Genomic DNA, 11,966 nt, shown 5'->3' with positions numbered 1-11,966 from the left:
TATACACAAAGACATCGGGAAAACCCACTTCCCATCGAAGCCTTTAGAAATGCTGCAAAGGAAGTTGAAGAGGGGAAGTTCCATCCCGAAAGAGAGAAGGACCAGCTCACACGCGCCCTTGGGAATCCTGAACACCCAGGACGAACACGAACCATACCAGGTGGCAAGCCGTGGTGTATTGGGTTTTCTGCAGAAACGAAGAAATATCCCGATAGAAGCCGTCAGAGGCAAAAGGATGTGGTTCAAGAACGCGTTGCTAAGCTAGAGGAGCAAGTGAGGATGATAATGTCAGGCTCAGTCACAGTCACCCAACCTCAACCTAATCCGCAGATAGAAGAAGTTGCATTCGATGCTACCGGCCAGGGATCTCAGCGGAAGAGCAGCGTGGCTTCCACGGAGCTGCCTGGTGATGATGTAGATGTGGATCCGCAGATGGCTCCTCCCTCCCCTGTGGATCCGCAGATGCCTCCTGATCTCTACCCTGTGGACTTTATCACAGAGTCGACACCTTGTGAGCTACATTTCCAAATGATGGGCTACTTAACGCTCAAGGCGGCGATCGGCTATGTCTTACCGCGATGCACGATCAAAGATATCACTTCAATCCGGTTCCACCTGGATACGCTGTTGCCGGGGTGGATCAAGTTATGGATGGGTATGGGCCGCTGAGGCTTGACCACCCTGCCGGTGAAGGGGATTTGCTAGAGCTGGGAGAGGCCAAGAACACTACAGTTCTATGGCGAAAGGAATTCATTGTGATTCCGGGTTGGAAGGCGCCAACAGGGTCTCCACCGAGCCAGCATTCTCCACCGATGCAGCCGTCTCCAGTGTGTGAGCCTTCCCTGCCGGCGCGTGAGCCTTCCCCGCCGGCGCGTGAGCCATCTCCGCCGCCGCGTGAGCCTTCCCCGCCGGCACGTGAGCCATCTCCGCCGCTGCGTGAGCCTTCTCCGCCGCCCAAGTCTAAGAGGAAAATTAGGCGGACCGCTACGACACAGCTGAGTCGTAACAAATCACCGAGACGCAAACAAGAGCCCCTCCCAAGAGTGCCTAAGGTTGCTCCCAAGAGACCTTATGACTATACAGTTGAGGAAAATGCCAAGATCGTAGCTGAACAGCACAAGCAACAAATGTTGAAACTGAAAAAGCCCCAGCTTGAGCCGGAGCCAGCTATATCTCTGGAAAAGAAGTTGAAACTGCTGAAGAACCTTCATCAACCTGAGCCAAGTCTTTCATCGAACTATGACCGGTCTATTCGCAAGTCAAATGTGTTAGCAAGAGAGCGGTGGGAAAAAAGTAAGGTAGAAGGGAAACTAGTTCCCCAGCTTGGAGCCCAGAAAAACTCGTGCCCCCCGCTCCAAGTGTATCCCGATGTCCTAGCGTGCCTTGATCCAACGATGGTAAAACTATACAAAGATGAGGCAGATGCGGCCGGTATGAGTATTCCTGAGTACTTAAGCCGCATCGAATTCATGTACACGGACGATGTCCAATTAGCATACCATTACACATACGGGGAACCTCTTGTCAGAGCTGCGGAGTTGCCTAATCTATCAACACAGCTGCGAAGACTACATAATTGGTACTTGGATGCATGTAAGGACGGTCAGAACTGGATCATGGTGGCAATAAGAGATGAGCACTACGGGCGAACTGACGTGATGAACATCGAATTTTGTGAATTATTTCAGTTATTCAACTAAGACGCCCTCGACAAATCTCTGTTGAGTGCATACTGTCTGTAAGTATTATTTATGTAATTAAGTCTCTACTGCGGCTCGTCCATTATTGCATGCATATAACCATACTCTCACTGTATTATGCAGAATGAAGATTCGCGAATGCCGCAAGGGGCAAATCTATGATCTTGGGTTCGTTGACCCATATACCGTGAATGGGTATACTGTCGACAACTCTCCCAAGGACACGGAGAATAACTTGGTACATGTCTTAAGGAAAAACTCATACAAAAGGGAAATACTATTTCCTTACAACTTCGCGTGAGTGTTACTCTCTTCACACATTAAATCTTTTTCGCTTACTCCATGTGTTAAGTGTAATTGATGAGTTATGCATATATATATATGTGTGTGTCCGCAGGTTTCACTATATCCTGCTAGTCATTGAACCCGACACCGGGATAGTAGAAGTCATGGACTCGAAGAGTAAACCCCTTGAGGCGTGGGGGGACATGGCTGATATCCTCCACAAGGCTTGGAAACGGTTCACCAACAAAGCTCCGGGTTTAAAGAATAAAGAACTTCGAATAAAACATGTACCGGTAAGTACTAATGGCTAGGCCGCGCATCTCTTTGATTCTAGTTTCAATACAATTATTATCATCCTTGATTATATATATATTATTTTTATTGAACTTTGTTCTCGTAAAGTGCTTGAGGCAAGAGGACGGGAATAATTTATGCGGGTTCTACGTTTGCGAGTTCATCCGCCAGAATACCCACCATGTGAGGGACATTTTGGAACAACTTGATGTAAGTAATTAAACAACATTCATGGCTTTATTTTATCACCTTGTGTTTCATTCACATACACACATATATATATATACTGACCATCGTACCTTCTTCAAATTATTAGATCGAACGGTTGCGGGACGGTCTTCTAGCAACAGAGCGTGTACGAGCAATTCAAGAAGAACTGGCGGGGTTCTTACTTGAGCAAGTCATAGCTCCAGACGGAGAACACTATGTGCCCGCCATCCAATATAACTAGAAATTATTTTCAAAGTTGATGTAGACATATATATATGCATGAACGTGTGCCACTTCGATCGATATATGTAATATAATGGTTTCCTATATATATGTGTGTGCATTATAACGTGTTTCGAATGGAGGCAGAGTCTGCCGCGGCAGCGTTTTAGTGAAAATTCCGGCCGCGGCAAAGTCTGCCGCAGCGTTTTAGTGGAATTCTCTGCCGCGGCAGAGTCTACCGCGGCAGGGAATGGCACCAAAACCCTGCCGCGGCACAACCCTTTTGCACCGGTTCGTATTACGAACCGGTGACGAACCGGTGCAAAAGGTCCCCCGCCAGACGCTCCACAGACGGCCACGTGGTGCCCCCTTTAGCACCGGTTTGTAACCGAACCGGTGCAAAAGGGGGGGGGGGGGCTTTTGCGCCGGTTGGCCATCCGGTGCATATGGCCCTTTTGAACCGGTGCAAAAGAGCAATTTTCCACTAGTGAAAGAATGGAAGACTTAAATTTTTGGAGAACGTGGTTTCATATTTGTTGTATTGAGTTCTGAATTTCCCATAAGTGTATGAGTTCTGAGTTTATATAATGCATCATCACATTGTAATTAAACAATTTCAACTTCTACACAATATCTATATTTCCCAGTATTTTCAAATATTTCTTCCAGAAGATGGACGGAGGCTACAACGTGCGTCTTCATGGTATAGTAGACCATGTAAGTTACGACTTACGAGACATCTTCGAGGGAAAAAACTATGATAAAATGTTTTAAAGAAAATATGTATGTATGTATTTATTTAATAAGCATGGATTGAATTTGTAATATCCCAGGTTTAGAGGCAATAAAATGAGAGAACACCAAAGTGTGCATTGCATTCATGCATAGAAAATCCGGGGAATTTTCGCGCTTCAACTAAAACTTACCACAGTAACTGAAGTTTCACTTGACTTGCTGGAATTGAAGTAGATCATCAAGTCAAGCGCTATAAACTTCACTGTGATCTTTGTTAAAACCTTATTTTGGGAAGAGATGATTTGATCTATGGATTAGATCAAATGGAATTAGAATTACAACAACACATTCTTTAAGAATCAAACTCTAACTTATTAACACTTAAAAGTTAGCAACTACCTTTGGGTGTAAATTAATTCACTTCTAAACTTATTACCAAATAAGGTAAACCACAGGGTCTAAAGTGCATAAAAGCCACACATTCTTATTTAAATCATAACTTATTAAGTATATGGAATATCATAAAACTAAATCCATTTACATTACGATTTATAGTTCAAACTATTTGAATCAAACTGACTATGAGTATTTTGAAACTCATATGATCATGCCTTGGTGAAATCAAACACTAACTATCCAAATTTGAGGAATAACCTTCAACCTTGATCTTTTGATCAATATTATAATATAAATCCAATCAAATATGTTATAGTGACTCATCAACATTAATAAACCATCCACAAGATATTTAGTAACAAATGCCACTTGGCTATCCAAGAATAAATCATATGAGAGGATAATGATCTTGCCACATAGGATGAAAATATCTACATGACTTGCATCCTAAGCTTTGCCACCTCATGCTCAAAGGATTGCTATGGATGAGGGCATGACAACCAAGCACCTTAGTCATCTAACCAACACAAGAGTCACCACCTATGTGTCATGATACTAGAGCTTGCCCAAGCCTATAAATAGAGCTACACCCTTCATCCATTTGCTCATCAAGTACCATGATACATGGTAACAAACACATAGAGCCACTCCATGGGAATTATCTAGGATCAAGAGGAAGAAGCTAGGAGGTGGAGGCATACCACAAGATGAAGGTTTATCAGATTTCATGAAGAACAAGCTACAGAAGATACCAAGGTAGAATTCCTAGGAAAACCATATATTTATAGGATCATATCATCATATCCTAAGTAGGACCTTAGGATATTACAAGACCTTTAGAAGTGAGAGAGATTATAGATTCTAACCATAGCCATGTCTATCATAGAGAATTTTAGAGTAGTATTACATCTTAGTTGTTTAAACCAACCTTTAATCTTGTAGATGAGAGCCATGTTCCATTAGTGAAACATAACCAAGCTTATGCTCATACCTAATCCTAGTGGTGTATCACATTGGTGATCACTACTTAAACCCTAAACTACATTTGAATTCCAACCCATGGATTAACTTGGATTATAATTACAATCCTGCCATACCTCATGCCTATTTCATACTTCAAATAGTGAAGTATTCCCAAAATCATAAACCTTTTTAGTAGAATCCACCCCACATAAAATATTGTTTCCTAACTTGTGTATCATGGATCACAAGTATAAACCAAGCCACAAATGCTTATGGACTAAATGCCTTTGGTGAGTAGAATGAAACCCATACCCTATTTTACTTTGCAATCCAAATACTTTGCCTAAGTAAACCAAATGAAATAATATTCAGATAAGTAATTTAGTTAACCATAATAAGCCTAGGATCTACTTTAAATAATTCAAGTAGTAGTTGCTAAGCAAGAGTAGAGAATATAGAGTTGAATTCAACCATTTTCTTAAACCCTAGAAATAATTCTCCACATAAAATCATGATCACATTTCCATCCTTAATTTCACCACTACTTAAAATACTAGCCATAATAAAATGTATGAGAACAATCCATATTGTTAAATACACTAGTTAAACCTAATAATATTTTCACCATTCACTTGTTATCAAATTTCAAACCATTGAAATGAATCTGGTTCCTAAATTAACAAGGAATTGAGATGGATATAAAAACCCATTTCTATTTCAATTAAAACCCCACACAATATCAACCTAATAATAAAATGAATATGTATTTAAAAAGTAACACTAGGCAGTAAATAATAGTATTAAGTTATCTTGATACTCAAATAATTTAGAACCTGCAAAAAGCAACTGAATGCAAATTTGAATCCAAATAGAAATATCAAAACAGAAAATAAAAACAGAAAAATAGAAAAAGAATAAGAGAGAGAGAGGGGCTTACCAGGCTTACCCTTCGTTGCAGCCCAGCACCGCAGCTCACGCGAAGTCCAGCAGCAGCCCAAGACCCACGCCAACTCCACGGCCCAGTCCAGCCCATGACCACTTACCGTTTCGTCGCTGGCCGAAAACAAAACGAAGGCGTCGTCTTCCTCCACGGCGTCGACAGCACACCGAGACGCCCTGGCCACCTCACCGTTGGAGATAGGGATGACCCCGGACGCCGCAGATGAGCTCAGAACCACGACCAACCTTCCTCACGTCCGTCCTATCCAAAGAGCATCAAGATCAGCGCATAGAACCTCGCCGACGTTGCCACCACATCTGAGCCGTCGTCGGAGGGGAAATGACCATGCCGACCTCCTCTGGCTCTATAAATACGTCTGAAGCATCCCCATGTCGTCCTTGATCTTCGCCGCCCTTCCATTTCCTCTCTATTCCTCTCAATCTTCCACAATCATCCGCAGCACTTCACCGGTGTACATCACGACGCCGTCGATGGAGGGCACCCCAGGGTCCGTGCAGTAGCTCAATCGACGCGCCTGATCTAGTAGAGTCGTCTGGAGGAGTAGAGCATCGGGGGAAGCCAAGTCGAGGAAGAATTTCGGCGTTCCCTTTCCGTCGGGTTCGCCGGGAGTTCGTCAATCACCATCATCTCCGACCACCCCGAGCATCGGCAAGTGGTTCATCAGCCTCAGGTCAATCGTGCGCATCTCCAAAGATCTTCTATTTCTTCCTGAATCGACTTAAATCGTCCGATTGCTTCATCGCCGGAGTTCACCGCCGCGGAGACACTCGCCGGAGCTAGCTCCGGTGACCTTTTCGTGGTGGCGTTCTCACTATCATGCTCAGTATGGCGAGGCGATTCGTTTGGTATACTCCGCGTGCTCGCGGGGTGGCCAGAACACCGTCGTCGTCGCTCACCGGCGCGTCTCCGGCGAAGTCGACGTGGCGTGTGGGGGCCACTGGTCGCTGGTGACTGGTCGTTGCCATCGTGGCAGCTGACCCAGTCAACGACCCCACATGTCAGCGTGCGTGGGTAGAAACAAACCGGTATGTTTAGTAATTTGTTTAAATTCAAAATCCAGAATATTACTGAAACTTTGCAAAATTCTAGAAAATTCATTTCAACTCAGAAAAATATAAATAATATATCAAAATGCTCACAAAAATAAACTCTATTCAAATAAAATATAAAACAAAAATGTGTGACAAAATAAAAATTCACTTATTTTTAACCTTGTTAAATATGCCATTTCATTTATTTAAAATGCAAATTGAATTCAATAAATAATTAAATTTCAAAATTCAATTGTAACTATTCAGTAACTAAGTAAAATGCTAGGATTAATTTTATTTACCATATTTGCATTAACTTAATGATTAGTGGTAATTCATAAACCCTAATTGCAAATTACTATTTTCCATTTTCTTTAAATAAGTAATAACTCAAGAAAATATTATAAGCCAATATTATTTTAGTAAATCCAAAACTTATTTACTTAAACATCTTTAGTTAACTAGTTAATTATTTTAAAACCCTAACAACAATTATTAAACCCTAATTCTTAATTAAACCAAAATAGGAGTTACCCTAATTATTAATTCTTTTGGAAAATTAATAAAATGTTAAACCATTATTAATTTTGATTCAAAGTAATTAGTAACCACAACTCTATTACAAATTATCATTTTAGGGTTATACCATAGTTTAGAAACCTAGTTCCAACTTAATAAGACTTTGATTCCATTATTTCATGTGTTCATCTATAGTAGTTGCAAACTTAAAACCCTAAGAATTTAACCCATATGATTATATCCACTTCACCTTTAGGTGTAGAACTTTGATAAGAAACCAATGAATGCATAATCATGATCCATCAACATAAAACCAATACACATGAGCTTAACATTTCATGTTCCTGTTCTTAATTAAAACCTATATGATTCACTAGTATCACCTAGGTATAAACCCTAACTTGTTAATTGGATTAGTACCATTGATCACCACTCCTACATACAATACCATTAGAATCAACCTCAACCATCAAACCCTAGTAGAACTATAATGATAAACCCTAGTACCAACCTTGTGTAGCAATTCACATCACATGCTCCTATTCAATTAAACCCTACTTAGTAATTGATAAGCCACTTAGCTTAGAAGCAATTAGATACTACTTAGTAAAGCAATTGTGAAACCATTGTAAACCTTAATAGCTAATTTATAGAACCATCTTAAATAACCATCCTTTGATATGATGTATATGGGAAACCATAGTTATAACCTTACCAATACTTGGTGTATAGAAACCCATTCTATTTAAGGACCCAATTAGTTTCTATTAGTATAACTAAATGAACTCAATAGTAAACCCTAGAGTTACATAGCACCTATATATAGTAGTTCATGTTCTTATTTAACCTGTTCTTCAAAAGTTATTCTTTTGAAGTACAAATGTCAATCAAACCATAGAAGCCATAATTCTTATTTGAAATACTTATTAGTTCTTAAACAACATGTTCTTCAAAAGTTATTCTTTTGAAGTATAGCATAAGTAATCATCAACCATGACCCGTAGAACTTAAAATTGACAACTGTTCTTTACATATTATTCCATCACTATTCTTTATGTGTATGATTGTTATGATATCTTATATCACTTGGGTATGATGCTAATATAACCAAACCCTAATAAGAACCTTGTTTGAGAACCATTCTAAAAGTGCAACACACCCTAAAGAAATCTTTACAACTCATCATCCTAAATCATCGAGGTTAGGTTACGCTCGGGACGATTGCATCTCATACTATGCATTATAGCATCTTTGCTAGTTCTTTAAACATTGTCCTTACCGGACAATGATGGTATTTCAGAATTTGGAGTTATCACGTATCGAAGCTTTTGCCTGCATAATCTTGCAGTCAAGAAAGGCAAGTTCATCGCTTGCTCATGTCATTTGATTATTTGTATCAAACTATATGCAAAGTACTATACTTATCACTCATGCATTGAAAAGCAAAGTATTATTTTACAATTATGAATATGACTATGTGGTGGGCAATGGAACCATGGTATGTGTTGATATGGTGGAGGTTCCATTGCATGGGTTTATATCACCCTAGGATTAATTACCAATGCCGTCCAGTGATTCTAGCGCCGTACAAACCGCGTTGACCATGAGATCTATAATGGCTCTGGGGAAGCCAGCCGTATCTTTTCCCTTCTGCACGCCAACGGATTGGTAGAGACGGTGGGGTGCTGGAGGCACTGCCGCAATAGGTTGGGAAATCCTTTTAAATCCCCATCCATTAGTGATGTTAATCTCTACCATCTATGAGGGATTGTCCGGAGTACACCATGAGTAAAGCCGTATTATCGGGGGAAGTCTACTGGAGGTGTACGGTCGGACAAAAGGGTGGGTTTGCAGTCGCGGAGAAGGCGGTGTGGGCTTGGATCTTACACCTGGCCTCACACCAAAGGAAGTGTGGACGGGAAAGCTTGCACCTGGTTGGCAACAAGGATAAGGTCTCTTATGGGAAAAGTAACGCACCTCTGCAGAGGATACTGAATTGTGTTGTCACTCCTGTTCCGGAAGGAATCGCGAACGCGGCAGGAAAGGAACTCCACGAAGTTCTGGTCAACCTGTGAAGACTGACGGGCATAGTTTTCAGAATAAAATAAACCTTTTGAAGAAATGTTTATGAAAACTTGCATTGGCCTATGACTTTCTGGTCTATGGCTGTAGTTAGTGCATGATACACATATTTCCTAATATGAACTTGCTGAGTACGCTCGTACTCATTCTATCCCATTTGAACCCCCTTCTTAGATCAAGGCACCGAAGGAGAAACTACCGTGGAACTCGAAGACAAAGGAGTCAACTGCAACAAGATGAAGAATCCCATCAAAGAAGTCAATGGAGTCAGCTTCTGCATCAGCTAGAGTGGAAACTTAGACTAGTAATAGAAGGGAACCTTTCCCTAATCATAGCACCTAAGTAGCTAGAGTTCTATAGCAAGCCAAGTAGCTCTTAAACTTGAGTTAGCAATAAGATAGACTACGAGTCGTTCTTCTGGAGCTTTATTTGAAGTTTTACCTCACTGTAAAGTAGGAGGTTGTGTTGATCTTATGTAAACAGCTCGTGTGTACTTCTATAGACATACCTTGGACTCGCATATGTTTCTGTTGTACCACTCTGAGAGATGTAATATGAGTGGAACGGTGTTTCACTTGTGTTATGTCAACGACTTGTGTACTACACCATGCAGTGGTACGCTGGGTCACCACAGAATTTTTAGAACAAATTACAATATCTAGCACAATTTGTAAAAATAAAAATAAAAATAGGTGGAGTGTGGATTTGAACTCAAGACCTAGGACTCAAGTGCAAAGGCTCCAACCAGCTCACCTAACATAATGCTCTATCAACTCTAGACAAACAATATATATAAAGAGTAGTGTGGCGTCTTTGGTATAGGCGCCACACATGGCTTCCATGTCGGCAGTTGCGCGTCACGCACGCAAGATGTGTGGCGCCCCTCGCATAGGCGCCACACCGTGAAGTGTGGCGTCCCTCGCATAGACGCCACACAAAAGGATTAGTAGAGTGAAATATTTTCGTCGGAGGGCCATTTCGTGCTATACTTTCACCAAAAAATTATTTTTGTGTAAATCGCCTTACCTGGAGTCGGTTTTGAATTTAGACCGACTCTCAAAAAACTACTCGAGTAGGTTAATTAAAGTAGTTGCAGGCCGTCTAGATATATGACTATTAAGACATGACACATGCATTCTACTTTTCGGGCTGGCCAAACAAAGCCCGGTACAAAAAAAAAAACCTAGGCCTAGTCCAGCCTATCCCAACTATTGGGTCAAAAAATCAGGCCCATCGCATTAGACGAAAAGCCCGCTAGGCCAGCCTCTACCCTATTTCGCACAAAACCTAGGCCCATGCCTGACTATCAGGCTCAACATTAAGGCCCATGCCCTGCCCGCAGGCATGGTCAGTCCAGGCTGGCCAAGCCTTGCTGCCCATGCTAGGGTATACTTTTGGTAACGCGGACTTTTGGCTCATGGGTGCCACACACCCCCATAGATCCACCGCATAGATTTGCTTTGAGATTGTTGCGGTGAAAGTAAGAAAAATATCTGACACAATCCATCAACTCAGAATACATCTGAATACCAAAGTCTCTACCTGACACATCGGAATATCGCGGGTCCCGGTACAGTGATTCCTGCAGTAGCACTTATGAGAAACGGTTGGGTACATGCTAGTACAGGAATCCTAAGTTGAATGTGAACACCAGCCATCGCCGACCCTCCCACGCCGCCACACCATTAAAATCAGGTTTGCCTTCTCCTCCTCTCACCTGAGCTCCGGCGAACAGTAGTTTTAGAACTGACATGTACGGTAGTATCAGTAGTTTTTTTTTGAAACGAGGCAAAAGCTTTGCCTTTCATTGATATAGGAGAAAAGAGTTGGCCCGTTTATGAGGAAAACTGGCCGAAAACCGTTACAACACGACACCACACGCCAGCCCCGAGGCTGCGCTCCACACGGGTCGACGACCAGCCAGGTCGACACCACACCTCAACGCAACAGGCGGAGGCGAAAGACCGGAGCCACCGCTCCAACTACCACACCGGCCCCGAGGCCGCGCCCCGCCTGGCCGAAGACGAACCGCCTCCGGCGAGCAGTGGTTCGCCCTTGGATCCCTAGCGTAGTATCAGTAGTGATTAGAAAGGGGATTACATGTTGATGGGAGCTAACATCTCTATTATTGCTAAGTTAACACGTTAGACCTTCTTCTGGTAGAGGTAGAGGACTTCATCAATGGCAAGGGAGCTGTCCGACAGTAAGCATGACGGACCTAGTGGCATAGTTGGAGGTCGACATGATTTGTGACTGAGTTGAACAAAGGGAACATATTGAAGAACTGAAAAATAGTATTGTCCAGAGTTGCATGCATGAGATAATCAGACACTAAACGGAGCAGGACCCGTTTTTCCCTGGACTTGTTCCCCTTGTGCTCTTGGTGTCACCTGGGACGTCGGCGCTATCCATCTCCAGGCTGCTCGTCGCCGGCGCCGGCTAGACGCACATGAAGCCAGAGTTAATGTCGTACATCGTTGGAGGCCAGGTCCACCTTGCGCCTGCGCGACGTGATGGCCCGGAATTTGATGGCACCCTCCACGAACGTGTGTCATAGCACGAGAAGGT

This window comes from Lolium perenne, chromosome 2 (genome assembly GCF_019359855.2).
Source record: "Lolium perenne isolate Kyuss_39 chromosome 2, Kyuss_2.0, whole genome shotgun sequence".
Classification (NCBI taxonomy): domain Eukaryota; kingdom Viridiplantae; phylum Streptophyta; class Magnoliopsida; order Poales; family Poaceae; genus Lolium; species Lolium perenne.
This window is presented reverse-complemented; position numbering follows the sequence as displayed.